This window comes from Podarcis filfolensis (genome assembly GCF_964270895.1).
Source record: "Podarcis filfolensis genome assembly, chromosome: 5".
Taxonomy (NCBI): Eukaryota; Metazoa; Chordata; class Lepidosauria; order Squamata; family Lacertidae; genus Podarcis; species Podarcis filfolensis.
In genome coordinates, this window is record NC_139608.1 from 72,010,705 (window position 1) to 72,035,023 (window position 24,319).

Genomic DNA, 24,319 nt, shown 5'->3' on the forward strand with positions numbered 1-24,319 from the left:
CCGCTAAATCTGTGATTAAGCTGAAACATTCCCAAAATGCTTTTGATCAACATTACAATTGGATTTGGCAGTTATCAGCCCTAGACTGTGTCTCAGTAATGGAGCTCAGCTCAGATCTTCTGCTTATGTATCTGACAGGCCCACCTCCCCTGTAACATTTCTGCCCAAATTTAAAAGAGTCAAGTAGAACTTGCAGCACATGTACAAATAAGAGCAGCCATTTTGCCACTGCTTCCCCAAACACAGTTACACAATTCTAATGCCTTGAAAGCTACAGTAAGACAGAGGTAGATCTGAGAAGAGTTGGTTTCTTAGCCTTGATCTAATTCCTTACTGGATAATGAGTAGGTAGATAAGTCATTATGCTGCCCCTTAGTCTTGCAAGTTACATTACTGTACCACTTACATGCTCAGTTCTTCTAGGGATGGATTGTGATGCGCTTGCCTGTGTTCTTGGTAAAAAGCTATTTGAGCCAGAATACTGGATTGATTGTCCTGTCCGTCCATCCGTCCCCCCCCCATACTTTCCTAAGTTTGCCCGCTCAGTAAAAAAGAAGAAGTCGTTGGAGCACCTGATTGCTTTATGCTTTTGTCCATACATCTGTTATAACAGGGGAGGGGATTTTTATCTTCTCCATCCAATAAAGTTTATAGCACCTCTAGGCATACTGGTGGGGTGGGAGGGATTTATTACATATTTCTGCTGGCTATAATACATTGAGTGCCCTATGGAGCTGTGGAAAACCATCTAAAACCTTGATAAAACTATGCGGATGACATACTAAGCCACAGAAATAGTACTGTCCCTATACTATAATTCCAGTTAGGTTCTACAGTGTAGACAAGATAGAGGGCCTTCTCTGTGGACGTATAACTCTTAACAACATATGAGAACTTTTGCAATATGCCTCATAATGTAGCTGCACTGAATAAATGTAAACCATTTGGCAATTGTGACTACTTTTCATTAGGTCCTCACTGACTGTGTGCTTTTGTGGAAGAGTGCAAAATAGCTACTCTCAGTGGTAACCTCACAAACTAATTAGTACAATATGCTTTTTGTGATAGCTGCCCTTCAAGACATTGCAAAAACTGCAACTGATGTAGAATGTCATTGCATACCTTCTGTTTGGCGCCGGGCATGTGGAGCATATTATATCTATTCCAGATTCCAGCTGACTTCTAAGCATGATTCAGTGTGCCAGATATAACGAACAGTCCTTCATTCCTAGGTTGAGTATATGTTAAAGAATTTCATTTTAACTGTATGCCATTCTCCATCCATTTAGATTTTCAGATGAAGTTCTGCTCTAAATTTCACCTTATGGGAAAATTTACCAGTGACTTCCTGGAACACAACCCTTTCAGTGGAGGCACCAGAGTTTTGGATTTCATTCCCAAGGTTATCAGGCTCAGCTTTTGCCACATCAGAGAGAGGGAGCAAAATACTGGAAGAGAAGCAAGACAAAAAGGACATGCAATCTAATCTCCCTTGTTACTCAGATCAGACAACTCTGATCTGGAAGCTTATTGTAGGAGTCAGGAATGACCCCATTGACTGTCAAGAGGAACATCTGTTCAAGATGCTTCCTTGCAGGTATGGATAGTTACACTGTGGCTCCCTTGTTTGGTAAGATCTGGTGGTACTACCAAACTGCAAGCCTGCCTGCCTGCCAGACTTCCCTCCACCTCCAAGGTTAAGACCTCCTGAAGCTGCCTTTCTTAACACTAGAAGGATCAATAGGCAGCAACTTTTGGTGCCTGGTTGAGAGAAGGAGTGTGTCCTCTGAGGTCTTGTGGACTGTATTGCAATGCACTAGGCTGGGAAATAAGGTGTCCCCAATCCCCAAAAGCCACTGCAATTTCAGGAGCTGATGGGAAAACAATATTTTCTATGCAACCTTTGGCAACCGTAAACCCTCAGAATTTGCTTTGATTTTTGTTTATTTAATTTCTAAACCACTTAATATATTAGAAATATATCTAAGGGGTGCACAGAAATCTGAAGCAACAACAGACAACTTAAATCAAATACAGTGGTATCTTGGTTGTCGAATGGCTTTGCTTCCGAACAAATCGGCTCCCAAACGCCACAAACCCGGAAGTGAGTGTTCCGGTTTGCGAACGTTTTTGGGAAGCTGAACACCCAATGCGGCTTCTGCAGCTTCCAATTGAGTGCAGGAAGCTCCTGCAGCCAATAGGAAGCTGCGTCTTGGTTTTGGAATGCTTCCGGGAGTCAATCGGACTCCCGGAACAGATAAAGTTTGACAACCAAGGTACCACTGTATTACAAAAATACAGTTACATATAAAAAATGTTATATCAGTAAGAAATTACTAATATATATATAAGCCAATAGCAATTTATTTTCCTTCTGACATTTCATAATCTTATATGGTTGACTTCTTTTGGTTTTATTTGGGCTTCTAACCCACTGTGGCTGTTGTCTTAACGATGTATACCAGTTTAGCAGGAAAGGTGCTATAGGAAATTAAAAATAAACAGAACATCCGCTCCATGTGATTCTCCTTTTGACAATTCCGAACAATGTATGCCCTTGATAGATTACTGTTTCACAAATCAATCCTTTCAGAGGTTTATTAACTTGTACTTCCTCATATGATTTACTTAGCTGAAATCAACGCAATAGCAGGCTCTGCTATTATGGAGACACAGAAGGTTAAAAGCTCCTGTGCAAGAATGAAGGTATTGAAGACTTGTGGTTTAATGGATGGTTAATTGAATAGTGAGTGATCATTAACAAAGAAAGCGTGGCAGGTGATTATGGATACTTTAGTGAATAAAAACCAGCCAAGGCCAAACTATTCAACCAGAAACAAAGGCAAAAGAAGCTCACTTCCATTAGTCTGGGTGGCAGCCTGTCATGCACATGTTCAGATGGCCCGATTAGTATTCTGGCTCATGAAGTATCTTCTTCAAATCTGAATGACAAATTTGCCTTTTCAATCAGGCTCATTGCCTTTAGGTTTATGAACTTGAAACCCACCCACCCCCACTCCCAGATTTTCTGTGCAAAGACTAGCTTGCTGTTTTTCGGGAAATCTGGAATAAATGTTCAAAGGCAAAACGTTTCCTTAGGTGCCCGTCTCATCCTGACTTTCAAGGACACTCATGGGTGATGTTGTCTTTTGAAAATCTTCCTGGTTGTTTATTATTGTGCAATCACAAAGCCCAGCCACTTTTTCTTTCTTGCTCTGCAAGGTAACTAGGAGGAAATCTTAAGAAACAGAGAGAGCGGAGAAAGAGATTGCATAGAGGCAGTGCACATTTTTAACAACCACCACCAAAGGCACGATGGCAAGGGCTTATATGGCTGAAGCAATGGGAATAAACAAAAACAGTGCCTCAAGGAAAGCAGATGAGAGACATGCATTAGGATAGTTGGCTTATGAAAGGCAAAAAACAAAACAAAACAAGTCAGATGAATGGGGCAAAACTGCATCTTTTGTAGACTACGACTACTTCCTCCTTTAATAGACTACAGCTTTAGACGATGAAATTAACATTGCAGCCATCCTGTCTGCACAGGTTGGGTATCTGTCAAGTTGGCAGCATTTGAATCTGCAGGCAAATTCTAAACCCAGGACTTGAGGGGGGCATTCTGCATATGCTGCACTATCCAGTTCAGCACAAAGGACAGCAGTGAATAAAGCCAAGGAGCTTCTTAATACAGTAATGTATTAAGCAGCAGCCATAAGGGACTCCCAGAGAACCTCTGGATAAAGACTTCCAGGTCAGGTTTGCTCACTGATGTGGGTAATGAGGAATCTGAGAAACATTGTTATTTCTGAGAAACAGCTCGAAACACCCTGGGAATAAATAATGCCCATCTCTTTTCTATGCAAATATCTCTTTGGCTTTTAAATATATATATTCTTTTACAGTTGTTACATTGGATTCCCCTTGTTGCCTTTGCAGCTGCCTTATAAGCCAACCCTATAAACCTGGTGAAAGCAAAAATGCTTAATGGGCCCTCCTATAAAATGCCAGGCCTGCTGAAGCAGCACTCATAAATACTCCACTGCCACTGCGATTTATTATCTCACGTGAGCAAGCTTATTTTCAGTTGATGCTTGGATAAGGAAGGGGTTGTCCTTTTGCAAAACATGCCAGGATTGTAAGAATCATCACAGATTTCCTTCTCTTTTACAGCCCTGAACATTGTCTTCTTCCTTTAAACTGTAAGACGTGGTTAAAGAAAATCACCCTGTAGCAGACAAAAGGGAATATGGGATTTCACCCCTAAAGTATTCCCAAGGGAAGCCCTGCCACAAGGCAAAGTGAGTTTGCTCTCGCATACCTGACCAGTGCCAATCCACATGAGCTGCAGTGATAAAAGACAAGAGAGGCTTGGAATTATATGAAAACTCACATGCAATCCTAGCCAAACACCAAAGGATTATGTCGACTCAGGATTAGGTTTAATCAGCGCTCATCAGTGGAAGCTTGTTAACATTTCCATGGTGAAAGCTTTATTTCAAAGTCAACATGATGCTGCATTAATTTTCTTTGCATTTAAATAAATGCTCTTTAAAATGATACACCTTGCTTCTAAATTCCTCCTGTTCTACTGGGATTAGAACATTGTAAATATACAGCACATCCAAGTTTGCACATATTCATTTCAGATACACAGCCCTCTACAAGTTCTCAAAATGTTTGAAATGTCGTCCGCCCTCCCCCCGCCTATTTTTAAAAAAAGTTTTCACATCCGCTAATGAGCAAACAACGTGTTACCCAGCAGCTGCATTTAATGAAGCCCTGGCAATCCATTTTCAGGAGTGGGTAATTTGCCTCAGAGAAGAAACAGCTTAGTATTTCCTTTGAAAGTTACCCCTTCACATTGCTTTGACCCTTACTAGAGTTAAGGACATTACGGAAACACAGTCCTGGAATCCCACAGGGGTAAAGGCAGCTGGGAGAATGTGACTGGAAGGGGAAGGGTTAAGCACCCCTACCACTCCTCTATTCTTGAGGCACTGTGAGGGAGAAAATACACTGGGGAGATTTGTTATACATGACTGCAGTGCACCATTCAGTTCGCTGCTATTGCCACTTCCACAGCTGCTTTTGAAATTTCTGTACTCCTCATTTCCCCCATTAGTCAAAAAATGCATTCCTAACAGCTCTGTTATAAAATTAGTTTCTACAGTGGCTGCTGAAAAGCTTCTTTGCCAAGCTCTTAGATCATCACAGCTCCAACCTGTACCACAGGTGTTCTATGCCGTTCCATCTGCAGAGAAACTCTGGATCCAGCCCAATGGGACTTCAGCTAGATCAAGTCCAGCCCAAGACATTTTGCTGCCTGAGGCAAAGGGCAAGATGATGCTCCCATTTCATGTACAGAAGCTGAACTGACTGCATTCAACACTAGTGACAGGATCATCCATCACACATAAGGGGAGTAAGATGCTACACAGAGTGTATGGCAGGCCACATGGCAGAGAGAGCTCTATCTTCCAATACAAGGGACCAGCCAGAGGCCTTGGGAAGGACAGCCAGGTGGCTGCTGCAATTGCTGCCAACACATAGCACCTGCCACCTGAGGCAGTTGCTTCAAGTTTGTCTAATGTTGGGACCAGTCCTGGGCTAGAATATGACTGTTGATGCTAATGGAACTTTCATTTATGTAACCATAGTAAAACATAAACATAGGCTTGGAATATGAAACTCCTGCATTGCAGGGAGTTGGACTAGATGACCTTCTAACCTTCTAACTCTATGATTCTACATCAAGATTCTTGAAATGGGAATTGGGATATGTTCAAACAATATATCATGTAGGGAAACTGTGCAAGTGCTTGAAAATAGAATTGATGTAAAGTTTAAAGATGATGTGAGAATGGCTATTGAAATACAGTCATACCTCAGGTTGAAGTAGCTTCGGGATAAGTATTTTCAGGTTGCGTGCTGTGGCGACCTGGAAGTAAGAGAGCGCATTACTTCCGGGTTTCGCCATTCGCGCATGTGCAGACGGTCAAAATGTCACACGTATGCGCGGAAGTGGCGAATCGTGACCCGCACATGCGCAGATGCGTGGACGTGGGCTGCGTTCGCTTCTGGATGCGAACAGGGCTCCGGAATGGATCCCGTTTGCATCCAGAGGTACCACTGTAAATACTACTTGTGGTTTAATCTTAACACCACCTGGGAGCATGCCCCACTGAATTCAATAGGATTTAGTTCTCCATAGACATAGTTACTAACAGTACAATCCTAACCATCCAGCTAAGCAACAGGTGTAGTGGTATATCTTAACGAGAAGGATGATGACTGAAAAGAAACTCATTGCTAATTTTACCATTCTTCATCCATTAATGAGAAAAGAAAATGCATTAGGAAATTAGCAAAATGTAGAGAAAATTTCAGTGACATTCTCGTGGAGTGTGTGTGGAGTGCTTGGGTGCTGACTTTAATGTTTATCTTGGCACGGTTTCTGTGTCCTTCCTTCCTTCCATTCTATAAGTTGCCTTTTCAGTGGTCCACACTTCCTGACCATCTCATGATGCCCTCCCCCAGTTTGCTTTCCTGTAGGTGCAAGAAGCCAGGGAACGTACGTGCGGTGTGCCTGACAGCTGTTCATTGTTAGATTTTACAATAAAGTCCTTTTATTTTTTAAGACATTTAAGAGGAAAAGGAAGGGCTTTGCTTTTTCAAAAGGTCACTGAGCACAGTATTCTCAAGTGCTGAGTAGGCAGCTTCTCTGACTTCGCACACTTCAATTAAAGCAAACTTGAAGATGTTGTGAGGTTACTCCTCCCACAGAGGTTTTTCAGATCAGGCAGCCCTGCAGAGCGCTGGAGAAATATTTCATAAAAAGGAAGAAAACACACCACCCTTGGTCACACTGCAACACCCAGCCAACCTCAACCACATACATTTTATAAATTCTAAAATGCCCTGTGAATGAAGTAGAAAAACAGGAGCCTCTTTTGCAGAGGAAGAACATTTTCAAGAAATTAGTTGGCAGGTTTTGGCACGGCACTAGAAGATATAAATCACTGAATAGCATTATGGTCCTGTTATGATACCTGCTGAAGGAATTATTCACCAAATGAGCCCTCTTGTGCCAAAAGGTATTTGGCAATTGCCATATTCACCTAGCCAGAATTATGAAATATGGTTCTAATCAACAGACCAAGGCAGCCTATGGTTTCCTCCTTCAGGCAGTCATTATATATGGCGAGGAAAGAAATCAGAATGCTTCCTAATGCCTGTCCCCTTGATTAATCTTTAATTAACCGTTGATTACTCCTTAATACATTTTAATTTATATTCCTTGATTCCTTCTTTCATTTTCCTGGAAAGGCAAAACCACTACTGAGAAAAACTTTGGCTTTCATCTCCCTCTCTTTTTCATCATGTAGATGCCCTTTAGTTAAAACAGTTTTTCAAAAGACATGCATTCTGTACAGATATAAGAGTTTTCCCCTAGGTGGTATACTTTCATCACTCACAAAAACTCAAAATGAGTGGGTTAGATCCTGTACTACCAGCCTAGGTCCAGTCCCCCAACCTCTTATTTTTGACTTCAGTATCACCCCAGTTTTAGCAGTAGTGGCATCTATGGCACCACCACAACAACAACAAAAATACAGAAGTTGAAACTGAGTGTACTCAAGGCCTATGTTCTTGGGAGTGGTTCCAAGATGGATGCGAGATTAAAAGTTGTGTAAGAGAGATCAAGAGATAAAACCAGCTCTTGTTAATCTTGCTGATGTAGCCTGCATTTATTATGCAAGTCACATGTCACTGCCTGGCACAGTTCTGAGGGCGAATGACACCGTTCTTCTGGAACTTCCACCCTGAACTGAGCAGATCAGCAAGAGAAAGGAGTGCTCTGATCTGCTCCAATGTTCCTAGACACTCAGGAAAGATCATAACAGATTGGATTGCTCGTTCCTGTTTCTGATATGCTGTGATCAGAAGGGGACTTTCTCCGCTTGTCAGTTCAGTCATCTGAGGAGCAGGAATGGCAGAATCACCCTGCGGGGCGGAGGCTGAGCGGGTGTGACAGTCTGTGCATCATGTTGTGCTCTGTATATGTGCACCTGTGACCTGTGTGTGTTATTGTTCATACAGTAATAAATGTATGTGTGGTGCATGCATGCACAAGTGTGTGTGTGTGTGTGTGTGTGTGTGTGTGAGAGAGAGAGAGAGAGAGAGAGAGAGAGAGAGAGAGAGAGAGGTGGCCACAAGCACTAGGCCTCAGCTACCAGTCACTGGCATGTAGTCCCAAGAAAAATGTCCAAGGATGAATGAGGCCTTGGGCCAAAAGGTGAGCCATTCCTGCTATAAAGGGCAACACAGATCAATAAAGCTCTTCTATAGCCACAGTCATATTTCTCTAGCAGTATATGTATATCTTGCTTTGATGGGTGTACATGTTTGGAGAGAGATAAATGTAAAGTAAATGGGAAGTGTGAAGGCAAAACTGAAGTACTGGCCACCTTTCTCATTTATATGGACTCATTTGATGATTCTGGATAATCTTTTTACAAACCTTTTTCAGAATAAGCCCCTACATATTGGGGTGGGTTGTGTGTGTGTGTGTGACTTTAATTTATTGATTCTCAGAAAGCAAATGCAGTACTTCTTAGCTATTATTTCAATTATTATTATTTTTTTAAAAGGGTCAGGTATTGAGCCCTGTGAAATAAGGCAACACTATAATGCTTACTCGAAATTGGCAAAATATTGCCGTTCAAATTGTAAACAATCACAAGAATAATCATGCACCAGGCCACTATACAATAAAATATAGAACTCTGTAGTCTGATGACAGGATGATGAACAGCTAGCCATATACAAGAGCAATATACTCAGAAAGCCAAGTCACTTGAATTTAAGTTGAGGCAGTAGTCATTTGAGCATAAGTACTGAGTAAGCAGGCATTTCCAAAACTTCTCCTTATTCTCAAATGCATGCAGAACAGAACCCATACAGGGGGAGGGGGAGAGAAATAAGGTAATGTTTACTGGATGACATTCTTATAAAGACTCCACCTCCCTTTTAAATGATCTTTAAACTTACAGGTTCTTGGACATGCAAGTAAAACACTCAGTCATGATCAATATAAATGGCTCATAAGCACTATTGGATCCTCTAGCAGCACACTCTCTGAGTGGCAGAGTAAATGGACCCCCAAATGCTACCATTATTATTCTCAAATGCATCCTTAGGACCATAGCCTCTTCCTCAACATTTGCCATCTGGTTCACATTTTAAGAGCATACAATGCACAGAGCCCTGATCCAGCACTGCTCATATGCAGCCCTAATTAGAAAGGCACTAATCAGGATAGGACGATTCTGGGGTTGTGGTGCTCATCTCGCTTTATTGGCCGAGGGAGCCAGAGTACAGCTTCCGGGTCGTCCGCGACTGGACCTAACGATCAGGGGTCCCTTTACCTTTAATCAGGATAGGCTTGAGCACAAACTACAAAAACTACTCATAGTATTTGCTGGCATATATCAGGGACTTCAGGGCTTGAACAAGTAATCACATGCCTTCAGACTGGCATCTCAAGCTGTCAGAGGGACATAGCTCAGTGGCAGAGGACATGTTTTGCATGCCAAAGGCTCCCGCCTGGAACCTTAGAGAGAGGCTGCCTGTCAGTGAGTAGAAAATACAAAACTAGGAGGAACAATGGTCTGATTCATTATAAGGCAACTTCTTCCATCCTGTTTAAGCAGCAGTGCCTTTTAGAGAAGCTTGATGTGCAGACATTAGGAGATCCTAAAGTTTATCACTGCCCTGTGAAAAGCTTCACCTGCTGATTTCTGCAGCTCAAAAAGCTATTAAAAGAACAACAGCAGGGCAAGGCAGTTTCTTTCTGGTCACTTGGCAACTCTACTAATATGCATGTTAATGAACAAAATGGGACCCTGTGAGCTGAAGGCTCACAACCATCTTCAGTTGGGAAATGTATGACATTTCAGGATAGGCCAGGCCTGCTATAGGATCCTGCCATCTGACTTTGCTGGGTCTGCCTCTTACACATGGGCCTCCAGTCCATGACATCAAACCACTTGGCTCGAGAATACACTTGTCAGGTCCATACTCAGCAAGGCCTTGGGAACCCAGTCAAGCTAACTCTTAAACATCTCTTGGCCATCTGCAAGCAATACTGGCAGTCCAACCTATACACATGAGTCCCAATACAAGGGAGCCAAGATGGGGACAAAGGGAAAAACTTTGGGCCTACAGAGTTGAGAGTATTGGTTCAGCCATCTGATGCAGATGAATAAACCATTGTAATATGCACTCACTTATTCAGCAGAATGTACCCAACAAATCTGGACTATGCAGTAATGTGTAAAGAGCTTCAAATTTTAAAGAGTCAAGAAGACTGTGTAACAATAGAAAATATATATACATTGCCTTGAACTAAATGTATTTCTGTAAATATGCATTACTCTATGAATGTTTAGCTTGGTTACATCAGGTAGGCATCCCTTGAACAAACAGAAACTGGTACAGCTCAGGTAGAGAAGCCATTTTCTAGTGAGAATTCATGGGATGCATGAATTAGGGTGGAGCTAACAGTGTTCAGCCAGAACCAGAGCTGAAACTGATAGAGCCCATGCCCTCTTGTAGTTACCAGGACATGTCCCAGCTCCAAACCCCAGCATGACCTCATGCTTCATCTTTGAAATTCAGCATGAGGTCAGGGATCAAATGAAGCATCTCAGCCATCTCCAACCAACCACAGCTGACAAAGGGCAGCAAAGGCAGGCCAGCTTTCTTTGCCTATGCATGTCCCCCGGGGAAGTATTGTGAAAGGTCTGCCAAAGGACAAGTAAGCCTTAAGCACTTTATTATGCTCTCAGCAGAAAGTATGCTTGCTGGCAAACATCTTCTGACAAATTAAATGATAGGCTCCCCCAAATAAAAACAAGGAAGAAGTTGCTCAAGCAGGGCTACCTGTTTAAGTATTAAATGATTAATTAATTATAGTAATAAGGAACAATTTGGTTGAATTGCACAAATGCCTGATAATTTCTGGTCTTAATTTTAGAGATTATAAATCACATTTATAGATACTGTGGAGATTTGTAATTACCAGAGATTGTAATATATTTATTCTGCATTCAGCAAAATAGGTTAGATGGAAGAGATTAATTGATTAATAAACATGAATGCTGATTCACCAGATAGGCAAATGGCTTGTCTATTTAGTGAATTAGTATTCATGGTTATTAGTCAATGTATCTTCATTAAATACTCTGTACCAAAGTACACATCTGTTTTGTCAGTATTCCATGTACTTAAATGCACTATGTTACCTACTGACAAAATAGGAGTGGGTGTGCAGGAGGGGACCCCTAAAACCTTTTATGCCCCAGGTTATGACTCTACAGCCCTCTCCTAAAGGAGCTTACTCCCAGCTAAACATGTACAGGATAGCAGCCTTACAGTAAGATGTCCCCATTTTCTGGGGACAGGCCCCGGATTTACAAACCAGTCCCTTGACAAAATCAATCTATTTAGTAGGAAGTTGAAAAGTGTCCCCGGATTCATTGAAAAAATCTGGTAACCTTACTTTACAGCACATTTCTAGCCATGTTTACTTGGATGCCTCACTGTATTCGATGTGTTTACTCCTAGGTGAGTACCACCAAGAAATCCTGGAGAGTCACTGGCAGTGTTAGAAACTGAGATATGAAAGCTAGGAGCTAAATGGCACATTAAACCTGAGTTATGGGCACCGCAATGGAGTGTCTAGGTATGCTTTCTTTATAACAAGGATACAAAGCTGAAAATGAATGAGCTGCAGCTAAAATCTTATGTTCACTTTTCACATGGTCTAGTCCTCATCTGAAGACTGCAAAAAACAAAGCCATACTCCCCCTGCCCTCCCCTCTAATATTCTTATGAGGGTCCCTTCTCCAGTCTTCAGAGAGTGGCTGGAAGTAGGGAGGCAGAAAAAGGTCCTTTCCTTCCAGCAGTGGCAGTTTTAATCTGAAACCTTAGGCTCAGTACTGCACCCAGAGCTCAGAAACTGCTCACATTTATGAAATTCTCTGTCGCAAAACGCATCTAGAACAATGGGAGTTTAGAACGCTGGTCACTGCCAGTCATTGTAGACAATACTAAGCTAGATGTACCAGTGACCTGACCCAACTTCCTATGCTCCTACATTCTAATCCCTTGGAGGTAGCTGAAAGTTGTCATATTTCTCCTGCATCTTAATTCCCAGGATAAAGAAATCCAGTTTCTTCATCTTAACTCTCACAGAAATCTACTTTTTTGGTTCTGTTATCATTTTCGGTAGCTGCCCTTTGAATCTGCTCCAGCCACATCATAATGAAGCTTGTGATTACCTTTGAATGTGTCTGGATCTCCTCCAGGACATAAAACACATTTCAAATTAAGATTCCTATATGAAGTGAGCTCAGCACAAATATGAGGTCTCGATGAAACATGAGAGCGCCTCCATTTTCATTCAATTACACAGAATGTAAAAATGTCATCACCGTGGGATTCCTATTCATAGGGTTAATGGTGGCATAAATCATCAGCTGGAAGCTGGTAGGAGAACAGGGAAGAGAATCAAAGGGGAAGAGGGAAACCCTACAGCAACAGCAGGCAGGAGTACAAGGAGGCAGCCTACGAGTTTGGTGTTGGTTTGGATCTGATTTTTGGGATGCAAATGATCTTTCTAAATTACATCCCTTCTTGTGCCAAGATTACCTTGGCACCAGTGCACCTTGAGCCTGATAATAATGAAAGCCAGTCCTTGTCTGGCCCTGCTCTCCCTGGGTCTTTCAAATAACAACAAATCAGAGTTAACTAGAGCATGCTGGTGATAGATTAGTTGCTAAACTAAATGGTCTAGGGACCCCCAAAATAAGGTCCAGATGCAGACTCAGTATAATTAAAGCACTGTAGACAGCCAAGGCAACTCACATACCATATTGGATGCTATTTGTTTTGATACCAGTTAGAATGGTGACACAGAATCAGCTTTGCCGGCGCTATTAATTTTCTGGTTCCAGAGGGTCAGATGTGTAATCGTGGATAATACAACACTCTGCACTTGCAGATGTCACTACTCCAGCAGAATGGGTTTTTGTAATGAACTGCTCTCCTTTTCCACCAGGAGATGTTGGAGAGAGTCTTTCAATGTCTTTTCCCCAAAGCCATTACATTGAAGAGAGAATTTCAACAAGAGAGGAAAGGAGAAACAAATTCACAGATGAGTAGCTGAGTAAACAAAGCATTAGTAAATCTAACCATTTTCAAAGACATGGCTGTGCTTCCTGTTGGGGGAAAAGTATAAGCAATAACATTTTCTTGTAATAAATTTACTTCATGGACCTGCTAGAGTGAGAAGTCTACAGATAAAGGGTGGATCCTGACAATATATATCTGCCTGCTAGGGCTTGCTGCAGCCCCTTGCATAGCAAGCACAAACCATAACTTGCAGCTTCAGATGTAATGGCAAACTATTGTTTGTTTGAACTTTGAAATTAGAGAAGGACTCAGAATATGGGGGTGAGGATGGAAAGCGTAAGCCTGAAACTCAGACCCAACAGCAAAACTCTGGCATGACTAGCCCACTGACATTACATGACAACATGCCACTGACTTGCAATTCAGAAGAAAGTATCTCTTGTTTAAGCTTACCTCTGAGAGAAGTTAAACTAAGCTGCTTTTGTTAACACCTCAAAGTCAAGACCAGGTATGGTCACTCTGTGCAGCATCAGAACTATGTCATCATTCTTTCATCACTTATGTGTCATAATGCTGCACTGCTGCTGCCTACGTTCTCTAAGCACAAGGTATTAAATCTTAGTTTTGTCCAGTATTTATCAAATTGTTCTGAACTGCTTTAGCTTTCTCTTTGTTGACAGTCTCACCTGTTGTGCATCTCCTTCAGCCTTAATGCTTTCCTCCCATTCTGACCTTAGGTGTGTACCCTGGCTTCAGCTCAATTTTACCTACTCCAACTCTCCATATTTCTGAGCAAAAAAATATTGATGATTACTATTAATTTAACCATTATTACCAGGCTAAGGGTGTCATATTAAGCATCAGTGGAACTCATGAAATGAATAACTATGTCTCTCAACAGACAGTTTTTGTGGCAAGTGACACTGGGCATAACTTGTTGGTGCTTTTTTTCTACTCCACTTCTTGTTACAACTGGGTGGTTTTTATTTTTTTTCTGTTTAGCCAAACATTTTTAGAGAATTAATTTGATTCAGTGTTGGTAATTTGTTCTGGCTTTCACGATTTTATAATTTTATGATGTTTTAAGAATTTTACTGTACACTGCCATAAAAAACAACCCTGAAATGAAATCCTCTTATAAATAAATAAAACCTGGCTGTTTGGCTGCTGTGTGGCATGGGGCTGCCACAGGGAAGGAAGTTCTCCGGATGTGAATACTGGGGTCCTCCAACTCCTGAGCTGCTTGTTACACACACACACACAAACACACACATATATATCAGGGGTGCCAACTTGAATAAAATACTGTGGGGCCCAGGTAAGCCCTGCCACGCATAATCGATCAAATGATGCAGTACACACATACCATTTCAGTGGGAATGCCTATCAACTTTGTGGGGGCCCAGCCCCCTCAAATATTTTAGGGGGGGCAAAGCCCCCACGGCCCCTAAGAGTTGGCTGCTATGATATATATCCAGTGCTTTTTTTCCTTTAAAAATGTTTAGGGGTACTCTCATTTTCCTACTCACATTGAAATATTGCCCCTCAATGAGGCTAAACTTAGATTCACAAAATGTTTAGAGGTATGTGTACCCCTGTGTACCCCCAGAAAAAGCACTGTATATATCAACCATCATCCAAACAAAAACCAATTAAATAAGGGCACCCAAGACTAGTATGATGTAAGATCTAAATAGCAGCCAAGCAGCTTACTCTCATATTTAAAAGAAAGGAGGATTTAAACCTTCAAAATAAGTGCCTGCTTCCCAAACTTATCAGTGCAGCTCCTTCTTCATGTAAATTGGGTAGGCGACAGATAGTGTTATCCCTAATCCAGTCAGCCTTCTGCCAGCAGAGCCATATTTGATGTATTAGATTAGCTATAAAAGCAGCAGCTGCTCATTCTGATTTGTGGCAAGGGAAACTGAAGAGCTTTTGGCATAGACAGGAGAAGGCCCTTAAATAAAGCTCTTGTGGAGGTGAATTTAGGAAAGGGCTCACATCTGTTCTTACTTTGTGTGAATTTGTCCATGCTGTTTCACCAGAAAGTGCCAGAGCTACAAGGTGATGTTTTCAAGTAGCTGAGTGTAGACAGAAAGATTAATTGAAGAGGCTTTATCTTTAGGAGTACTCAGTGGGGGCTCTGTTCGGCTCACAGAGAATGCAGGGGCGCTCATTACCATTTCATCGTCTCTTCTCACTGCCTATAGTCTTTGGTCCATACTTTAATCACTGTAATTATCTATTTTATCATCCTGTGTACCAGTTTCTGTTGGGCAATTAGCACAGAAGCATATCCTCCATACGCAGATCTCTCCCCTCAGCTGCCTCTACAGTAGCCTCTTGGCAAATAGGAGGTGCTGCTGCTGGTCTCCTCCCACCACTAGGGAGAAAATGGCGGGAGCCGCCCTCTGGGGCCTCCTGGGCTCTGAACCTGCCCAATGTGATTCCCCACCCCACAACAGCCTTTGATTCCTCACCTTGTTCCCAATGTAGATTTTTCACGCACCCCTTGTTCCTGATACAGATCTTTATTTCCCTCTTGTTCCGCAACCCATCTTTCTACACCAGGGGAGGACACCATTTTGTGGTTCACCTTAGGTGCCAAAATGTCTTGGGCTGGCCTTGGGGTGTGCACTGGAGCAAAGATCACTGTAGCTAGTATATCTGATTCAGAGGAAGGAACAGGTTCTCTCTCCCTGCCCACCTTACAAATGGACAGAATTCTCCTTGTGAATACCATCCTCTATTGCAGTTAGTGGCAAAGTCCTTTGGTGGGGAGGAGTTACTAGGCAGAGTCTGGGATTGGACTTTTCCTGTTGAATGTGCATATGGTATTCCCTACTAGCTCTGCCTCTGTGCAGCCTGCCCATGTAACCAAAAGAGTGACAGCACAAGAAGCCAATTGCCATCAATGGTCATTGCAAATTGTGTGCAATTTTCATTATACAATCTTAATATCAGTGCTTATAGCAATTATCTGATTCATCGTTTACATCCACATTAACTGAAAGATTCACTAACTATACAGTACAGAAAATGCACTGTGCTCACACTACTGCCCTGGAAAGCATGGAAATCGTACATGTTGCCATAATACATAAAAATACATATCAGATATCTTAGCAAGAATCACCATGGCTTGGAGCAATGCACCACGCACTGCAATGACCCTTCCTTATTTCATTAAGTTTGCCATTTTGTATTATTCAATCTATTATGTTCATTACTTATATGCAGTGCACATCTAATGAGTCCAGTCCATTTTCTCTCAAAATGAAAAATTATATTGACTCCCCTACAATCAATGACCCCATTGCGCCTTGGAGGATATTGAAACCAAATTGGATCCTTAGCACAAAGACTAAGTGTTGATGCTGAAGTATAAGGAGAGGGAACACAGAGGCTGTTTTGTGGGTGGGGGGAAAAGTCATACTATTAATATTCGATAACTTGGGATTAGAGCCAGTGAAATTGATTAACAGCTTTTAAAAATGGAGCAGCAAGCACAGCTGGTGCTAAGATATTACAGTGTTTGGCATCGTATAAATAGCCAGTCAGACATTCAAGGATCTTTTAACATCTTGGAAAGTGTAAGTATGCCAACAGATAACACCACGTGTGTTTTAAAATTATAGTAGGTATTCTCAAAGCAACTGAAGTCAATTAACCTCTGTTCTTTTCCCCTGCACTTTAAATTTAAAAGAAATGAATGGGTATTTTTTGTTCTCCTTTTACAATTATTAAAAAACCCTATCCTGCCGAGATATATAGTACATATGCAATGAGTTTTAGCTCAATGAAAATTTTTATAGCCAAGTTTTAGAGCCCTGAAAATATGAGTTTACTGGGGAAATGCTGACACAACTGTTAAGTGTAATGGAGTGAGCCATGCTGCCATAATTTCTGATACAATCTTATTGATATGGGTAGTAGGGAGACTAAAGATACTGCCAATCATTTTATAGGCGTGTGTGTGCAATTTTACTGTGATATTTGGGAGATTAAATCCTCAGGTGCTTCTTTTTTTCTGTATTAAGCATTAAAGGCTAAAAAATTCTCTCTCTCTCTCTCTGTGTGTGTGTGTGTGTGTGTGTGCGTGTGTGTACACACACATCTCCCCCCCCCCCCATGTTGTGGTGTCATCCTGACAATGACAAAAAAGCAATACATTTTGTGCTACAAGCAAGAAGGAGCAAGTGATAAAATCTTCCTTGGATAATATTTATTTCAAAGATGCCCTGAGCACATGCTGGGATTAAATTGGAAGTGAATTGATTAGAATATAAATATGGCTTCAAAACTGTGTGCTAATATTCAGTTTTATATTCATGAAAATATAAGAGTTGGTGAGGAAAAAACCCATCTCAAAATTATCCAGAAAGTTTCCACAGTGCAGGATATATATATATATATATATATATATATATATATATATATATAGCGCCCTGGGCAATCTTGACAGGCAGCTGCCGAACTAGCCTTGATCTTGAAACTTGGCTATCACTCTTCCTTTCTTGAGGCAAAATCAGAAAATTGCCTCAGATCTTCAAACTGCACAGAACTAATGACGAATCCACCAAATCTGAGTCCATATACCATCTACATCTAAGTTTTAAAATGACAAGAGTAGCTGTACTCTGTCACTCATTTCTCTGGTCCAGGGAGATTTGACACTTTCTACTATGCTACATACTTCAATCATCTTTAAACTATATGCATCTGAATAGATATTATTGTTTATAATAGAGCTGCTAACCTGTGACCCATAGCAGGCTCTGAAAAGTTTTGTGGGGGTTTTTTTGGTGGGTGGGTGTCTCCCAATATCCCATTCCAAATATGTCATTAAAATAAATAAATCTTGTAATTATTGACTGCCCTTGTAGATTCTCCACCGTGATGTCATGATGGCAAACACTTTTTGTCCCCCTTTCCCTGATCCCTTATAAAGCACATTCAGCATTAATTCCTTTCCTTTCATTCCCTTGATCTTGCTTACCATAAACTATGCTTGAATCCTTGTATTACCAGAGTAGCTGTTTATAAACCAAGAAGCTGGCATGGCTAGCTGTCTGAACAGCTGTCTATGCTTGGATCCACCATTACACAGAAGGTGCATGGAACTCTGGCTGCATTTCCTCCAGTCACAAGGTCAACACCCAAGAAGATGGACATGGAGCTGAGAGAGGGAGGCTGTCTATCTAGCCCTCTCTTTCTGGTCCAGGCCACACCCCTCACCAGCTTTACTTTACATCCTTCTTGAGTGTTTTCCCCTGGTGGCAATGTCTCCTTGAACTCTAATCACGAGCTGCTGGGAATTGTAGCTCTGTGAGGGTTAAACTACAGTTCCCCACTACAATTTTGTATCTCAACTAACAAAACAATATGTTTCGGGTGAGAGTGTTGCCATTATTCCTCTTCCTAGCATTTGCAGAAAATCCGACCGCCCCCTTTTTGCCCCTACCTGCACTTTCTGTGAACCTCATAATGTTTTTTTTCTCCTTTCTCATATGAAAACTACCTTCAAAAGACTGGAGAAGTCACAGTCAACAGAGCGCCTGAAATGCTGACTGATTTCAAGCTACTATTTAAATGAAATTAATTCAGGGAGAGGAAACTTGGGGAATATGTGCTCAGAATTTAAAGGTAAGCCTTTGTTTTCATACCCTTTCTGTCACTACGCACATGCAGAAACACATTTCCAGATACAATTCTGTGACCATTTCTGAACTACATCCAATTGCTTCCTGAAGCCTGAGAGTTAACCCAGGTACCTGTACATGAAAAGTATTTTAAATCTCCACTCAAAGAGTTATACAATTGCTTGCCCCAAGGAGAGATGGCAAAGACTTGCATTTGAGCAACATTCTTCACAGAATACGAGGCTTGTCAGAGGATTACAGTGTAGCTGAATGATTATAGCTACCTGATGCTTTAAATTTCAGATGCTCCCTTGGTATTCGCCTTCACAACGGTCTGAATTTTCCAGAAGCTTGCTGACATAATTTTGCACATTATTTGAATGAGAGCTCTCCCGGGAGACTCACAATGAAGAAAGAAACTTTCTCTGCTTCTCATAAATCCTCATTTTTGCCTTATTCCACTTGTGATTTGTTTTTGTTTTGTTTTGCTTTTTTAAAACAAAAAACTGTAAATAGCCCAATTCACACATTATAGTCAGGAATGAGAACAACACATTTAGCAAGAATTGAACCTGAAGAGAAGTAATTAGTGCTGTGATCAAAAATTTCTTCTGCTCCCCCACTCAGGCCGACTATTTCCCATCAATTAAGAAGAAAAGAAATTGCATCAGAAATGAGCAAAGGGGAAATGATTTATTTTTTATACAAAATTCTCATGGGTGGGGGGCGGTGAGGTTTTGTGCTTATCTTACTTTTGAGGTGACTGGAGGGTTTTGTCCTTCCTTTCGTTCTACAAATCACCTCCCCAGTGGGTTGCATTCTGCAGCCTCCCTGCATGCCCATGCTTCTTGAAAACTCCATGGTATCCTTTGCTGCCCTTGCTTGTAAGCGTAGGAATGCAGGGACACGGCAGACTCTGCACCTGACAGCTCTTCGTTGTTACTTTTTAAAAGTAAAATCTCTCTACTTTTAAATAGATCTTTCTGGAAAGACTTTTCAGAGGTAAAAGGAAGGACTCCCTTAATAGGAGGATCAGAGAGTTCTGACGAAAACAAAAATGGGAGTTGACGATCACTTATTTGTCCCATGCCTCAAAGGGAAATAAATCCATTGAATACAGTCAGTATAAATAAAACTGCCATTGTTGCATTCAGTCCACAAATGATACATTTTTCTTGACCAGTTTTCAGTGTCTTTTCTTGTACACTGAAATAAATGTGCTGGAATGACATTGTTGGCATTTGTCTGTCTCTAAAGGCAGCGGAGTGTGCCTCCAGGGCTGAAGTCAAACTGCTGAGTTAGCAGCACCAAACTGACCCCCCTGGGATGCAAGCCTGGGTAGTGTGTATGGAGGTCCTGGGCCGCCCAGATGACAAGACCACCCCCCTCTTGGCCTTGCTGATGTAGCCCAAAGGAAAGTAGAGTAATATGCTTGGCACCAGCTTGGCTGCAGGAGTTGCCGGAAGAAGGTGTACAAGGCACCATTCAACTGTCCTAGGGATGCCACTCTGGATTTGTCTAAGGTTTACTCCTTAGCTTTTTCTTCTCCGGAAGATGTTCTGCAAGGCACTGGGCGTTTGGGACCAAAGTTTTCCTTCTCCTAGATGGGCCACTTTCCCAGGTTGATGAGCCCATCTGCCCCTCACTTTCCTCTACAGCACATGCAGTTGGACCCACAATTGGTCATGTCCACTCAATCTGCCGGAGTCTGACTTCGCGTGCAGGGGAAATCTCTACCTCCCCGAGGGTTGACACCCATCGGCTACCCTCACCTGGTTCAGCCAGCCAGTCAGAAAACCATTTCTAGGGCGTGGCCACTGTCATATTCTGACAGATTTGAGGAGGCACAGGTGAGGGGATAATATAATGGCAACGTAATTGCTTAAGTCAATTACATTCCCACCGCTCCTCTGCATCCAGCCAGTCCATGACAGCCTTCCATCAGAGGCCTGGGGAATGTAGAATGGGGAAGAAAAGTTTCCACACCACCCTTGGCCATCTCACAAAAATAAGACAAGCTCAATCATCATTTCCCCCCAACTCTAAAGAAATTGTTAAGGGCCCTGAGAAGAAGAAAGAAAAATTGAGGCCTTTTTATAGGGTAAGTTTTCAAGAAATTGTAGTGCGGCTATCAGCACAGAACTAGAAATAACTAGAAATAGGCAACTATTTCTAGAACTTTCATTAAAATAGATGAGTATTTCATTACCAGCTTTACCGGAGAATAGGCACCTGCTCACTTAATTTTGTCAGGAACTGTTCATGTCTACACTTGGGGGGGGGGAGGTCTTATGCAATCCATTTGCTTCCAATTCTGATGCTGCCCCTAGACAGCCGTTATCCTTTGTGCCCATCACAACCACCAGGTACCATAACAAAGATTTCATATTCTTAAAAGCAAATTAAAAGTCATGGGAGCTGAACAGCTGTCTGTTTCTGATTAGAGTATAGCTTCAGGGGATTTCCAGTGGGCAAACAGACAAGAGGGAGAGTTAAAGTCTTTCCCCACAGCACTACAGCCCTGATCTGATTCCCCTTCTCCACAGGGCTGCTATTATTATTTTTCGAAATGTGAGTGATCTTGATTGTGCATCTTTAGCTTTGCTTCTCCTTTTGTCCTTAATAAGCTACTCATTCAAACCATTTTTTTGCCCAGCTGCAGGCCTACATGACAGAAAGAGTTGACTTCCAATCTTGGCAAGAGGTTTCTTCCTCCTAGCAGATGGCTTAGGTGATCAAAGTAGATTCTCTTAAGGCACTGATATGTCTGCTCTCGATACCTGCCAGGACTGCCGGATCAAACTGTTTTAACTGGCAACCTGTACTTGTGTCACTACTACATTCATGCATACCACATGTAGAGTGTTTGCTTCTAACTCTACAGGACAGTTAGCGCAAAAAAAGAAAAAAAAGAAAGAAAGTAAAAAAAAAAAAAAACACCAGCACACATAGAAAATGCTGTGTGAAGTTTGAAGGGGAAGAAGCAGTCTTCCTGCTGGGAGATGGCTGAGAGCGCTGTCAGCCTGTGGCAAGGTTTCTGTTTCTGTGTCTGTCAAAAAGACTTCTGAGAGTGAAAAGTAATGACATAAGATTTCTTCAGTGTTTATTCGTTCTGTTAGGGTAGTTTTCTGTGGAATTAAATTAGTAAAACTTAATTCACGATTCTGTGTGAACACCTACAAAATGGATCAGGATTTGCTAAGTGGTTCCTCCCTCTGGTCCATGGGAGCACACATCCTGCACAAAAGGGTGGGGGGATACCATGACCTTCAGTGAGGTGTTGGATAGTTTTATCTGTCTAAGCAGTACTGACCATAATCAGGCAGGTCCCTTGTCATATACTGTCCAGGCATCTCCTGATATGATGTGGGGCCATTGCATTGATCAGCTGCAAACTCAGAGGTGACACTAAGAAAGGCTGCTGAAATAACATCCAGAACAGTCTGTATTATCTCCATCGCTGCAAGGAGAAGCTGACACCACCATGGACCACAAAGTGGTTTAGTTGAACACCCAATTTCCTCTAATGTGCCACAGCTAGAGGGCTGCGCAGACCCTGGCAGACTACAAAGCAGTGTGCAGGAAGAGGACCAGCACTATCCAGAACAAAAATGCATGCAAGCTGGGAGACTTGATTTGTGCTCCTGCACCTCTGTGGTTATTCATCAATACTTTCAGATACAATTTTGTTTCTAGTGTTCAATCTTGAAGGAAGGGTCATCTAAGCGAATCTGCACTTAATATCAGGTTGTGTTGAACCTACTGTTCTATTGTTATCTTCTAGTTTTAAACGGTATGCTTCTTACTGAATGAAAACCCTCAGTTGTGAAGCCAGCTCTCTCTCTCTGTGTGTATCTGTTTAGAGCATGGGTAGGCAAACTAAGGTTCGGGGGCTGGATCCAGCCCAATCGCCTTCTAAATCCGGCCCATGGATGGTCCAGGAATCAATGTGTTTTTACATGAGTAGAATGTGTCCTTTTATTTAAAACGCATCTCTTGGTTGTTTGTGGAGCATAGGAATTCGTTCATTTTCCCCCTTCAAAATATAGTCCGCCCCCCCAAAAAAGGTCTGAGGGACAGTGGACCGGCCCCCTGCTGAAAAAGTTTGCTGACCCCTGGTTTAGAGTTACTGTTAACAAATACCTTATCATAGGGCCTTCTTAATACTTGGTGGCCATGGTTGTCTTTCTTTCTTCCAGCCTGAACGCGTGAGAAGAGATTCATGTGGAAGGGGTTTTTGGGGGGGGGAAGGGAGGTGCCACCCTTGCCACGAATGTCCCAATATGTATGGGACGTTCAGAAGGGGGCTTGGAAGCAAATTTACTTGAGCACCCTTAGAAGTCTCCTTGCAGTCAGGAACTCCCTCTTCCTTGCTTTACCTCACTACACTCAGCTGCTATGAGCGATTTAGACTTGCTAACTTCCAAGAGGTTGGCTGGAAGGGAAGCAGCTTAAAGCAGGCAAGATAAGGCAGCGAAGGTGTGATGGCTTGTGAATGCCTCTGCTCACTCAGAGATACATATATACAGTCTTTATTTTACATATGTACAAGCAGCATGTTACAATCATGCATCCGAATCCTCCGGCTCAGATTCTGGGAGTGCCTTATGCCTGCCCCTTCTCCAACAGAAAAGGCGGGGAAGTTTCACGTGATGCCTCTGTCCCCTCCTCAAACTCTGCTTTCTTTGGCAGACGGAATAGGCATTGTTTCACTGTCTGTGCCAGAACTTCCTGTGCGGTGTTGAGGCTCTGGTTCAACATCTGTGAGACGTTCCGCCTCCTGGCTTTCCCTTCTTTCCTCAATCGCCACTTCCTGCCCCACTTCCTCTGCCTGTCTCTGCTCCTCCCCTTCATTCTCTGGCAATACCATGACAGAAGGGGACAGATTTTCCTCCCCTCTTCCATGTGTTCCTTTTATGTATGAAAAGTCCCTCCTCCCACTTTGTTTCCAAAATGGCAGCAGCACAGCTGGATTAATTTCATGAGAGGTTAGTTTGTTTCTGTTTAATATGAGAAGTGGGATATTGAGCAGAGACAAGCAGTGACAAGGCATGGAATGAGCAGCAAAATGGACAAATCTTTTGAGCTATGTCAGTGACTTAATATCAAAACAATGAATTAGTGAGATGCATCCTTAGACCCTACGTATAAGAGTACCCAAACTACAGATTTTATAAAGGAAAGGAAAGACACAAAAAGGGTTCTGTGCATAAAGGGGACAAATGGCAGCCACAGCGTTGCAAATCATCACCACATATGGTGGAAGACCTTTTTTTTAAAAAAAAAAAAAACCTCTCAGTCTACTTTGTGTCATTCTAAATATGTCCTAAACAAAACTGAAACCTAAGCCAGAACGGAAAGGAAAAATAATATTGCTTGCTATAACAATGACTATCTGAAAAAGACCCACCGCAATTACACAGTGAAGGATGTGTGAGGCAGTAAAAGCTTTCCCTGCCCATAAACCTTCGAGCCAT

General features: G+C 42.1%; 2 long non-coding RNA genes across 2 annotated transcripts in view; one reads left to right on the plus strand and one right to left on the minus strand.

Moving 5' to 3' along the window:
- The window catches only part of LOC310762875, a 602,857-nt gene that overhangs the window by 532,858 nt on the left and 45,680 nt on the right, over nt 1-24,319 (minus strand). The gene's annotated exons all lie outside the window — the stretch shown is intronic.
- Nucleotides 13,782-22,672, plus strand: LOC310762881. Its single transcript, XR_014548276.1, has 3 exons — nt 13,782-13,808; nt 18,731-18,846; nt 21,499-22,672. It is a non-coding gene; the product is annotated as an uncharacterized lncRNA (long non-coding RNA).